This window comes from Anabrus simplex, chromosome 10 (genome assembly GCF_040414725.1).
Source record: "Anabrus simplex isolate iqAnaSimp1 chromosome 10, ASM4041472v1, whole genome shotgun sequence".
Lineage (NCBI taxonomy): Eukaryota > Metazoa > Arthropoda > Insecta > Orthoptera > Tettigoniidae > Anabrus > Anabrus simplex.
The window spans coordinates 18,692,058-18,705,360 of NC_090274.1; the positions used below are offsets into that span (position 1 = coordinate 18,692,058).

Genomic DNA, 13,303 nt, shown 5'->3' on the forward strand with positions numbered 1-13,303 from the left:
GAGTATTAGTTTATCAAGCATTGAAAGGTGGACTTACCTACAATCCAGAAGAAGAAAAAATATGAAGCGGCCAGGGAAGTTTAAAAGGCCGCAGCGCATATTGTCCGCCCGACAAGAAAAAAAAGGTAGTTTAGTAGTTCTAACTTATCTTTGCACATCCAAGCCAATCTCTGTCATGAGAACAGTGGCCACTTTGGGGCCCCTTTACTATAGTTTTGCCGTTGAAACTGAATGGTTTTCTTATTTTGAACGAAGATGCAGGCAGCCTTGTGGGCACACATGATGCGAGCTCTATTGGAAGCAATAGAAAACCCAAGCTGGCCAACAACAACACAGAAAATGGTCGCAAATCTAAGATTTACAGTGCCCCCGTTTTAATTCTCCCATGTAAGTAATAATACTTCTAGGGGCAGGTTGTGGCCTTAGCAAGCAAAAAGGAAGGATCTCTCTTCTACGCTACTTCAGGTATCGTTTTACGTCATTTTTATATGCTTTTTCACTCACTTAACCTACAAAGGCTCTTGGGAAGTAAGAACAGAAACTGAAATGATTAAGAACGATGACAAGGACCTGAAGCTCACTTTTAAGCAACAAGTCACTGACCTACACACTCTTATTTTCTCACATACTGTTTTTAGATACTATGGTAAAACTCTTGAACAGTGGGTGCCACTATCATTCTCATTCACTGGAAACTACCCATCTCGACCAATGGTGAAATTTAAATGTAGACCTATATAAAAACCTGAATGAAATGTAATTCCTTAACCTCTACCATAATTACAGCAATATTATGGTGGTGTATGCCGAATCCATAGAGCGAGGCTACCTCAATTGAGAGGCAGTAGTAAAATAAATGATATGCGATCTTCAATAGGTACCTTTATATCTAAGGCCCCTTTCCTTCACCATTAAGCTTAACAGTGATTTCATCCGGGAGATAGTGGGTTCGAACCCAACTGCTGGTAGCCCTGAAGATGTTTTTCCGTGGTTTCCCATTTTCACACCAGGCAAATGCTGGGGCTGTACCTTAATCAAGTCCACGGCCGATTTCTTCCCACTCCCAGACCTTTCCTGTACCATCGTCACCATTAAGACTTATCTGTGTCGGTGCGACGTAAAGCAAATTGTTAAAATAAAAATTAAAAAACCCCGTGATTTCTTACTTTTTATAATGAAAAATAAAAATCGTTAAAGACGCAGACTTAACGCTAATGCATGATTATTAATTATTAAAATACACTCTAATATAGTACTTACAGCAATCATTATTGAGTGCAAATCCCCAGTTGATGCTAGATATTTCTTGAATGCGCAAAGCCATATCTCATCACTCAAACGGAAGTCTTTTAGGTTAACAATTTACACACACACACATATTCATTACTTAATAATCATACCAGCGATATAACACTATATAATTTACTATAACGTCTATAACACACGTGTGTAAATACACAGTATCACTGGAATGCATGTAAACATGATTTCTTCTTCTTCTTCTACCACTTCTTGTTGGTGATGATTTTTGGGCTTTTATCGCGGTAATTTTACCCAGTCTACAATCCCTTACTTGCTGAATAACACTGGTACAATTGAACACTGGTTGCCAACGGTTGGATAGTCGAATGTAGCGTATGTTGTAAGTTAGTGAATGATACTAGAGAAATATCGCTAAATATACATTTTCAGTTGTATATATTTTAACATTGTGTTATAGTGATTGTGTTAAGGTGATATCTCGTAGGTGCTTAAGCTATTCCTTTAAGTTTTCGGGGAGTTAATCCGCACGTCTTTAAGATTTGAGAGGAGACATCTTGGACGCAAAGAGGGTAAGCTGAAAGATATCATGCCTGATTCACTTAAAGATACAAGCAGTAACAATAGCCTCCAGCGCTGTGGGAAATGTAGCGGAGATTTTGACAACATAGGTAGCGCTGTTTGCTGTGAGGGGAACTGTAAACTATGGTTTCACAAAGAATGTACACAATTGACTTCTACGGAATATAATGCGTTGAAAGTGAAGAAAGGCAATCTGTTATGGATGTGTAATATCTGTAGAACCCAACTAGAGTCCTACGGAGTGAATACGTCCCCGCCAGAAGATCGTGAAATAATACAAATCGTAACAGAGAACAAATTGTCTTGTGAATCCTTGAAAGGGAAGTTGGAAGAACTGAGTGAAGTCCTTATGTCAAAAATGTCCCTTATCCTCGAGGCACAACTCCAACAAACCGAATGTCTATCAACTCACAGGAAAGAAATAACTTACGCAAATCTTACCTCTACCCAGACAGCCCAAATCCAACCTGAGATGAAAAGTCGCAGGCAGCTTTCGTCAAGAACAGATAGATCGGTAGATACCGAAACAGTAATAATAAAAAATAAGGAGCGAATACAACATTCAGAAGGTAGTTTTCAAAATAGAGGATACGAACATACATCGTCCGAGAAAAGGTATGATCAAGGCGGGGAACAGCAACAACTGAGGGATAAGAGACATGGTATAGGTACCAAAAAGAATGTTGGAAAATTATGTGCAGCAGAACGTCTGGCATGGTTCTATGTCGGAAAAGTGAACACGGCTGCAACAAGAGAAGACTTAATATCCTACCTAGAAGAAAACGGAATTGCAGACATCAGGGAATGCACACTCCTGAACTCCAGGTCTACAACAACGAAAGCTTTCCGAATTGGAATTCCGTTTTCCGACAAGGATAAGCTCGATAATGAAGATTTTTGGCCAGAAGGAGTGACTTTTCGTCCCTATAGATTCTACTAAAGATAGAAGACATGGAACAATAATAAAAGACATGACAACAAGCAAGACAAATGATGCAGGATCTGACATAAAATGCTTAGTATGGAACGTAGAAGGACTGGAAAGTGTACTTGGAGCACTGCCATTCGACATTTTTTCTGTGTATGATATAGTGTTGCTTTCAGAGACTCTTGCAATCAAGGATCCATGTATTAATATGAGATACGCAGTTCATGTGCTAGCTACAAAGGGTGATTTGGGGAGGCCAAAGGGTGGTCTTTCTTGCCTATTGTCAACGAGAATGTCTCCTTTTAAGCTATTATATAAGTCGGACAATGTGTTAATCATCCAAACAGTGCTTCTCGCAGTTATGTGTGTGTATTTTCAACCTGAGTGGAAAGACTATGGCATTATTAGTGAGCTGATGTCAGGGCTATCCAAAATAAGGAAAACAGATCATCTTATTCTTGCTGGTGATCTTAACTGTCGGATTGATATCTCAAATAAAAAAGCAGACGCTGTAATATCCTATTTGGAATCTGAAGGATTCTCACTACTCAATGAACGGACCGAGAAAACATACTTTTGCCCCAGTGGAAGTAGCACGATCGACCTGATTTTCAGTAACAGGATTGGACCAAGAACAATAAGACCCTCAGTATTAAGAGATGTGGCAATTAGGAAACACTTGCCTGTAGAAATTACTCTCTCAGGCTTCATCGACCCACCTATCATCATCGCCCCCCTGAAACCACCGGTGCGGAAACTGGATTTGTTCAAACTGGAGGCTTACTCTGATTCGGTGAAAGCGATTATGGAAATAATACATCTCGGTGACCTGAATGGATCCCTTCGAGCTATAGAAGATATCATCAAGGATTCTGTTATACCAAGAAGTTTGCAGGAAAGGAAAGCTAAGCCCTGGTTTAACCGAACTTGCTACATTAAAAGGAAAGAAACGTTACGGGCCCTTCATCAAGTAATGGAAAGCCAAACTCAGGAAAGTCTCACAGAATATGCAGTAAGAAGAAAAGAATACAAAAGGGTAGTTAAAGAAGCAAAGAAACAGTTCCAGAAAATATCTGAGGAAAATCTACTAAAGAAAGCCGAAGAAGAGCCTTTTTCAATTCTGAAGCAGAGGCAGCCGAAATTCACAAGACAGATCCCATTGGAAGTCTGGGAAGATCACTTCACCTCACTACTCCAAGCAAAAGAGACGCGAGACTTGATCGACGAAGACGGCAATGACAGAGCTCCAATCAAACTTTTTACGACAGATGAATTAGAAGACATCGTCCGGAACAGTAAAAACGGTAAAGCAGGGGGACCTGATAATATATTTTACGAACATATTAAAGACAGCTGGGCTATACTAAAGGACTCAATTACAGAACTCTTGAATCAATGTCTCAGACAAGGGAAGATTCCAGATAAGTGGAGAGAATCAACTATAAAGGTGATGTATAAAGGCAAAGGAGATGTGAACAACCCAGATGCATACCGAGGAATTGCTTTAGAGTGTACACTTTTGAAGATATTAACGAAGGCTCTAGCAAACCGTCTGAATGATCTACTAGATGACAAATTACCGGAAGAACAATTCGGGTTCAGAAGAGGTCGTTCAACGTTGCAGGCAGTACATTGTTTGATGGAAGACATTCAAGAGGCACTTAAAGTACAGAAAGGAAAATTGTATGCAGTGTTTGTTGAATTTCGCAAAGCATTCGATTCTACAAGTAGGAAATTGATCCTCCAGAAATTAAGAGAGATTTGCGATGAAAACTGCTACATAAAACTGATAAAAATATATTATCGGAAAATTATGTAAGAATTGATGATGACTTAACAAAGTCTAAGCCAATCCTACAGACTATAGGACTTCTTCAAGGAGATCCTTTGAGTCCACTACTCTTTAATGTCGCAACATATGACATAACGAAAGCCATCGTTACAGAGCAGACAAGTATCTATCTATACGCAGACGACATGGTTATTGTCGCGTCTTGTAGAGAAGAACTACAAACAGCACTTGATAGACTGTCAAAATGGTGTGAAGAGGCCGGTTTGGAAGTTAACAAAGAGAAAACAGTAGTGATGGTTTTTAGAAGAGGAGGAAAACGAGCGGCTGCAGATACTTTCTATTTTGAAGATTCTCTTCTAAATTCTGTGAACTCTTTCAAATACCTTGGAATAACTCTCCAAATGAACGGCAAAACATTCTCAGCTCACGTGAAAGAAAGATCTCTTGCAGCAATAATAGCAATAAATGATATAGAGCACATCGATCAATTATCAATTGAGACAGCAATGAAACTGTTTCATCTAAAGATTACTCCAATTGCAACTTACGGTTTAGAACTAATATGGACCTTCTTGAAAAAGAAAGACCTAAAGGAATTAGAAAGGGTTAAAGCTACCTTCCTTAAACGAATCCTTTGTGTGTCCAAATATACGCCTTCGAGACTTGTTTACGAACTGACAAGAGAACTGTTTTTCATCGAAGACCTACGGTTTTCTATGACCCTGCAATCGACGACAGAATACCAAGACTTCCTGCGTAATTTGAAATTTAAAAAGACCGAAATATGGAGTGACTTCTACACAACCGATGCAATGACTACAACTGACTGGCAACAAAGTTGTTTTGAACTGAGACACGCGGTGACCCGTGCAGCGGTCCACGGATTTCACCACAAGGCTTGTGCTACTCTCCGCTTTCACGATCCGAATAGTGACTGTGTATGTCGATGGTGCAATAGACTTTGTGGCCGTTACCACGCTTTGGAGTGCCCAAAGAGAGCCTACTCTCTGAAAAGTCTCTGTAGTGAATAGTGCTATGTATTCTATTCTTTTATATGACCATTGGTTGCAATAAAGATATATATAATTGAACACTTCAAACCATGAAAAGTCGTCATTTTGAACGGACTCACACCACCATATTCCACTATGTCACTATCACTGAATACTCCAAAAATATGATGAACCACCCCAATGAAATCAGAAGTATTTGAATACGATCCAACAGACACCACATAGAATTTTATAACACAATATTTGCTTCATCCAAAAACGTATTTAGGACTTTAATTATATCAGCAGAAGAATTACATAGCAAACACGAAACACTGGTTGGAAAAACCTGCTTAAGTCACGTTAGACTACTAATAAGCTTTCCACTTCTTGTGTAGCTGTGAAGGCCCTTCAGGAACTCTGAAAAGTGGTGGCAAAAGGGGCTCTGGTTAAGACGCAGCAGGTCATTATGCTACTTAGGTTCCAAAATGGGTAAAATATAAATATGTAAATAAATTCAATGTTAATTTTAATCTTATACCAGTTGTATATTATTATTATTTATTAAGGATGATGTGTGTGTTTAATAGAACACATTATTAGCGTAAATTGTATAATATTGTATTCTAGGAAAATTTTCTTCGTCTCTTGTTAATTTAAAATTTAGTGCTTGACAATAATGTATTTTAGTGTACCATTTGCCACCGAGGTAGACACCTCATTTGCAAATAAAGAGATTTTGATTTGATCTTGATTTGATTTGATTTAGTTTTTGAGTGGCGTCTACGGGTCCAACTCACGGCCGACTGTATCCCTCGTTGCACAACTTGCAAGGAGCTATAAATAGCTAGAACGACGCATCAAGTCGGCCATGGTCCGACTCCTCTCGATTTCAGAAATGGCCGTAGATCTTACAGATATATTTTCTCCCTGTCAACATCATTAAAGTGTATATACCTAACCTCAATTGTTATTGATAACACTTTTCGTAATAATTATGCAAGTGCCTGTATTATCACTACTGTACTATCGAATAACAAGAGTGTACGAGTGGAATAAAATAAGGCAGAGGAGAAAATAACTTACATGAAAAGCTTAATCAGTCTTCAATGTAACCGTTACTCATTGAAGGGGTCGCATTAACAATCAATCAATCAATCAATCAATCAATCAATCAATCAATCAATCAATCAATCAATCAATCAATCAATCAATCAATCAATCAATCAATCAATCAATCAATCAATCAATCAATCAATCAATCAATCAATCAATCAATCAATCAATCAATCAATCAATCAATCAATCAATCAATCAATCAATCAATCAATCAATCAATCAATCAATCAATCAATCAATCAATCAATCAATCAATCAATCAATCAATCAATCAATCAATCAATCAATCAATCAATCAATCAATCAATCAATCAATCAATCAATCAATCAATCAATCAATCAATCAATCAATCAATCAATCAATCAATCAATCAATCAATCAATCAATCAATCAATCAATCAATCAATCAATCAATCAATCAATCAATCAATCAATCAATCAATCAATCAATCAATCAATCAATCAATCAATCAATCAATCAATCAATCAATCAATCAATCAATCAATCAATCAATCAATCAATCAATCAATCAATCAATCAATCAATCAATCAATCAATCAATCAATCAATCAATCAATCAATCAATCAATCAATCAATCAATCAATCAATCAATCAATCAATCAATCAATCAATCAATCAATCAATCAATCAATCAATCAATCAATCAATCAATCAATCAATCAATCAATCAATCAATCAATCAATCAATCAATCAATCAATCAATCAATCAATCAATCAATCAATCAATCAATCAATCAATCAATCAATCAATCAATCAATCAATCAATCAATCAATCAATCAATCAATCAATCAATCAATCAATCAATCAATCAATCAATCAATCAATCAATCAATCAATCAATCAATCAATCAATCAATCAATCAATCAATCAATCAATCAATCAATCAATCAATCAATCAATCAATCAATCAATCCTGATCTGCATTTAGGACATTCGCCCAGGTGGCAGATTCCCTATATGTTATTTTCCTAGCCTTTTCTTAAATGGTTTCAAAGAAACTGGAAATTTATTGAACATCTCCCTTGGTAAGTTATTCCAAACCATAATCCCCCTTACTATAAATGAATATTTGTCCTATTGAATTCCAAATTTATCTTCATATTGTAATCTTTCCTACTTTTAAAGACGCCACTCAAACTTGTTCGTCTGCTAATGTCATTCCACGCCATCTCTCCACTGACAGCTCGGAACATACCACTTAGTCGAGCAGCTCGTCTTCTTTCTCCCAGTTATTCCCAGCCCAAACTTTGCAACACTTTTATAACACTACTCTTTTATTGGAAATCACCCAGAACTAATCGAGCTGATTTTCTTTGGATATTTTCGAGTTCTCGAATCAAGTAATACTGGTGAGGGTCCCATACACTGGAACCATACTCTAGTTGGGGTCTTACCAGGGACTTATATGCCCTCTCCTTTACATCCTTTCTACAACCCCTAAACACCCTCATAACCATGTGCAGAGACCTGTACCCTTTATTTACAATCATATTTATGTGATTAACCAAATGAAGATCTTTCCTTATATTAACACCTAGATACTTACAATGATCCCCAAAATGAACTTTCACCCCATCAACGCAGTAATTAAAACTGAGAGGACTTTTCTATTTGTGAATCTCACAACCTGACTTTTAACCCCGTTTATCAACATACCATTGCCTGCTGTCCATCTCACAACATTTTCGAAGTCAAGTTGCAGTTGCTCAGAATCTTGTAACTTATTTATTACTCTATACAGAATAACATCATCCGCAAAAAGCCTTACCACTGATTCCACTTCTTTACTCATATCATTTTTATATATCAAATCAAATCAAAAATCAAATCAAAATCTCTTTATTTGCAAATGAGGTGTTTACCTCGGTGGCAAATGGTACACTAAAATACATTATTGTCAAGCACTAAATATTAAATTAAGAAGAGAATAAAATTTTCCTATAATACAATATTATATAATTTATGCTAACAATTTTTTCTATTAAACACACAGCTCATCCTTAATAAATTTACATTGTTTACAAAATTCTACTTATAATATCTCCTGTACTACTTACAAATATAGTCATCTGATATACAGTATGTGGAATTACTTCAAATGATACTGTACAACTGGTATAAGATTAAAATTGACATTGCATTTATTTACTTTTTCTTTTCTTTACCCATTCTGGAACCTAAGTAGCATAACGACCTGCTGCGTCTTAACCAGAGCCCCTTTTACCACCACTTTTCAGAGTTGCTGAAGGGCCTTCACAGCTACCGTAGCAGTCCCAGGGCCCTCGAAGTCCCCACTGTACTTCACCCCTACAGGCAGTCCCCTACTTTGGCTGTCCAAACTCCTTAGACCAGGGGATGGAATTAATTTATTCACACACATTTTTTATTTACATTAACCTGCACTGTCGAATGCCCTCTAACATTTAATTTATTTTCTCTGTTGCTGTTTATTCTCTTTTTGAATATCTGTACAGATTTTGGAAAAGAATCAAATACTACCCCTGGTAAACTGTTCCACTCCTTCACACCCTTCCCAATGAATGAAAATTTACCCCAATCGCTTCTGCTAAAATTCCTTCTAATTTTATACTTGTGGTCAGTCCTGCCGACATAATTATTTTCCAACTGAAGCCTCTTACGGATATCTCCCCATGCTGCTTCTCCTGTATAGGCTCTATATAAACCTATAAGTCTATTTTTCTCCCTTCTCTTACTTAAAGTTTCCCACCTTAGTTTCTTTAACATTTCTGATACACTACTCTTTCTCCTGAAATCCCCTGTTACAAACCTTGCTGCTTTCCTCTGCACACTATCTATTTCTTTTATTAGGTATTCTTGGTGAGGATCCCAAACACTGTTTGCATATTCCAATAATGGACGAACCATACTTAAGTAACTTTTCTCTTTTAATTCTTTGTTGCATCCTTTAAGTAGCCTCATTATGACATGTAATGATCTGTATGCTTTCCCAACAATGTCATCCACATGACCCTTCCAATGCAAATTACTTTCAAATCTTACACCTAAGTATTTGCACTTGCCATCTTTTGGGATAACTACCCCATCCAAAGTATATTCAAATTCAGTTTTAAAACTCTTGTTTGTAAATGTTGTAACAGTTGATTTGCCTCCATTAACTTTCATGTTATTCTCTTCAACCCATTGTTGGATACTCTCAAGGTCCCATTGTAATTCTGAACAATCCTCAATGGTATTTATATCCCTGTACACAATTATGTCATCTGCATACAATCTTATTTTTGATGTTATATTGTTCCCTAAATCATTTACGTATATTAAGAAAAGTAACGGACCGATTATACTACCCTGTGCAATTCCCTTCCAAACTTTCTCTTCCTGCGATACGTTAATTCCTACTTTGACTTTCTGAACCCTTGAATTTAGAAATGTTTTCACCCAACGTGTAACTCTTACGTCCAATCCTATTCCCTCCAATTTCTTTAATAGTATTCCATGTTCCACTCTATCAAAGGCTTTGGAAAGATCTATGGCTATGCAATCCAACTGGCCTCCTGAATCCAATTGGTCTGATATGTCCTGCTGAATATAAGAACATAAAGGTCCAATAATACTGCCTTGAGGAATTCCCCTCTTAATTATTACATGGTCAGATGAAGCTTCCCCTACTCTAATTCCCTGAGATCTATTTTCTAGAAATATAGCAACCCATTCAGTCACTCCTTTGTCTAGTCCAATTGCATTCAGTTTTGCCAGTAGTCTCCCATGATCCACCCTATCAAATGCTTTAGACGGGTCAATCGCGATACAGTCCATTTGACCTCCTGAATCCAAGATATCTGCTATATCTTGCTGGAATCCTACAAGTTGAGCTTTAGTGGAGTAACCTTTCCTAAAATCGAACTGCCTTCTATGGAACCAGTTATTAATTTCGCAAACATGTCTAATATAATCAGAAAGAATGCCTTCCCAAAGCTTACATGCAACGCATGTCAAACTGACTGGCATGTAATTTTCAGCTTTATGTCTATCACCCTTTTCTTTAAACACAGGGGCTACTATTGCAACTCCCCATTCATTTGGTATAGCTCCTTCAACCAAACAATAATCAAATATGTACTTCAGGTATGGTACTATATGCCAACCCATTGTCTTTAGTATATCCCCAGAAATCTTATCAATTCCAGCCGCTTTTCTAGTTTTCAACTTTTGTATCTTATTGTAAATGTCATTATTGTCATATGTAAGTTGTAATACTTCTTTAGCATTAGTCTCCTCTTCTATCTGGACTTTATCCTGCTGACTGAATACTTCTGCCTTTTGAAGATCATTACATACATACTCCTCTTGTTCATGAATTATTCCTGGAATGTCCTTCTTGGAACCTGTTTTTGTTTTAAAGTAGGTACCTATACATACCCTTCCATTTTTCACTAAAATTTGTATGACTGCCAATTATGCTTGCCATCATGTATCCTTAGCTGCCTTCTTTGCTAGATTCAATTTCCTAGTAAGTTCCTTCAATTTCTCCTTACTTCCGCAGCCATTTCTAACTCTATTTCTTTCCAATCTGCACCTCCTTCTTAGTCTCTTTATTTCTCCAGTTGGACTGGATAACATAAGACTTATAAGGTACCGTATGGTACATTTTGTATAATCTGTCTGAGGAAAAGTTTATGTGAAGAACTTGTTTCTTTGTATGGACTGATATTACTAGCCCACTTTCGCAATGTACAGAAGTATCCTAATCATATATCACTATGTACGCTTATGGTATTTTTAGAGGGAGAGTAAATTTTTCTGTCCATAGTTTTTATTTCTAGCAACATCTTTCACAAATTTCGCTAGTGTTATTTTGCATTTTCCTGGTTCATTTTCGTACGTACGAATATAAAAGTACTCTTTTACTGCTTTTTCTGTGTTTTAGGTGGGACCTAAAGATGTACATTCATTCCTAAACTCATTTTGTTTTTCTTCCCTACAAATAGTACTTTTCACAAGCATTATAATCCAGTATCAATTCACAGGGCTCACCCAGTTTTTCCAATCATCTCAATTTTCACATAAAGTTGCACGTTGTAAGTGTTTGTTTAGTATAAATCAAATCATACAACTTTCAGGATAAAGTAGCATTGAGCATTTAACAAACGCGATGGAAACAGCACAAAAATAGCAGAAAAAGAAGCAGACATAACCTCAAGCAAATAGTATCAAAGGCTCTAACTACGAGGGAACAAGACTGTTTCATGAAGCTGCTCCCTCCGCCTCCCTCATGCATATCAACAAAAAGTTCCCTTACAATATTCTATTCGCCATCATTGACGTTTTATTTTACATTACAGGTGATTGCAAACCAAAGTTTACTGCAGACAGCATAGGACGCTGTGAACAAATCCAAGGAGAATCATTTTAACGCTGTCCTAACGGCGAAAATGGGAACCGAGAGGAATTGGGATCCAGCCAGCCGTGAGTTAGACATGTAGACGCTACTGTGTAAACCGTAGGCGATGCTGTAAACACGGTCGATGGGTCCCTCGCTGCGCTCCGTATACCGCCCTTGACAATCGCTTGTGAAGTTTCACCATAACGCCGCTGGAGCGCTGGCCACATAAATCACTAACAGGAAGCTGTATACCGCAAATTACTAGTTTCATTTATATTATTTTGCTGTCGTAAGTGTTCATGATGTGTTCGTATGAAGTGTTTGTTGGCTTGTTACTTAAGAGGTGATAGTTATGCGCTAATTAGTTTATTTTTTTATTGTGTAGTGTGGTGATTTGATTTTTTAAATAATTTAATATAACACAATTATTGTGTTTACAAATATTAGAACTTGTGATATTGTTGTGCGCCTTTTTGCACTTCGAAAAGAAATGTTCTGCAAACAAGAACAAATGTAATGAGCGGTTCAAAGTGGTTTCTGTCGTAACTTCGTCCTAAACAAGTATTCTAATTTATGTGTTATTTCTATTTTTAATTGTGTAGTGTAGTGATTTGTTTTTCTTTAACTGTGTTTGAAAATATCCGAACATGTATTGCTGTGTGCCTTTTTGTATTTCGAACAGGAAAAACAGCAAAGGGACACTATCATTTCACGAATTCCCTGTAGAAAAAGGACAACAACTAAGGAGTGGCTCAAAGCAATGAGCACTTCAAAAAATCAAAAAATCAAAATCTCTTTATTTGCAAATGAGGTGTTTACCTCGGTGGCAAATGGTACACTAAAAAACATTATTGTCAAGCACTAAATATTAAATTAACAAGAGAATAAAATTTTCCTATAATACAATATTATAAACTGACTGACAGAGCAAATGCAACACCAAGAAGGAGTGGTTCGAAAGGGATGAAAGTTGGGGAAAAAACAGAGACGGCACGGACGAATAATTGATGTTTATTTCAAACCGATATGCAGGTTACACAATGCGCACGGCATCGACTCAGTAGGATGTAGGACCACCGCGAGCGGCGATGCACGCAGAAACACGTCGAGGTACAGAGTCAATAAGAGTGCGGATGGTGTCCTGAGGGATGGTTCTCCATTCTCTGTCAACCATTTGCCACAGTTGGTCGTCCGTACGAGGCTGGGGCAGAGTTTGCAAACGGCGTCCAATGAGATCCCA

The 13,303-nt window shown here is 37.1% G+C and overlaps 1 long non-coding RNA gene across 1 annotated transcript in view; it reads right to left on the bottom strand.

Annotated features, from left to right (window-relative positions):
* LOC136882380 (uncharacterized) overlaps positions 1-1,455 on the bottom strand; it is a 28,238-nt gene extending 26,783 nt beyond the window's left edge. The window contains exon 1 of the long non-coding RNA XR_010861154.2: positions 1,261-1,455. This is a non-coding gene — a long non-coding RNA (uncharacterized lncRNA). The remainder of the gene's footprint in view (positions 1-1,260) is intronic.
* Between the last annotated feature and the right edge of the window lie 11,848 nt (positions 1,456-13,303).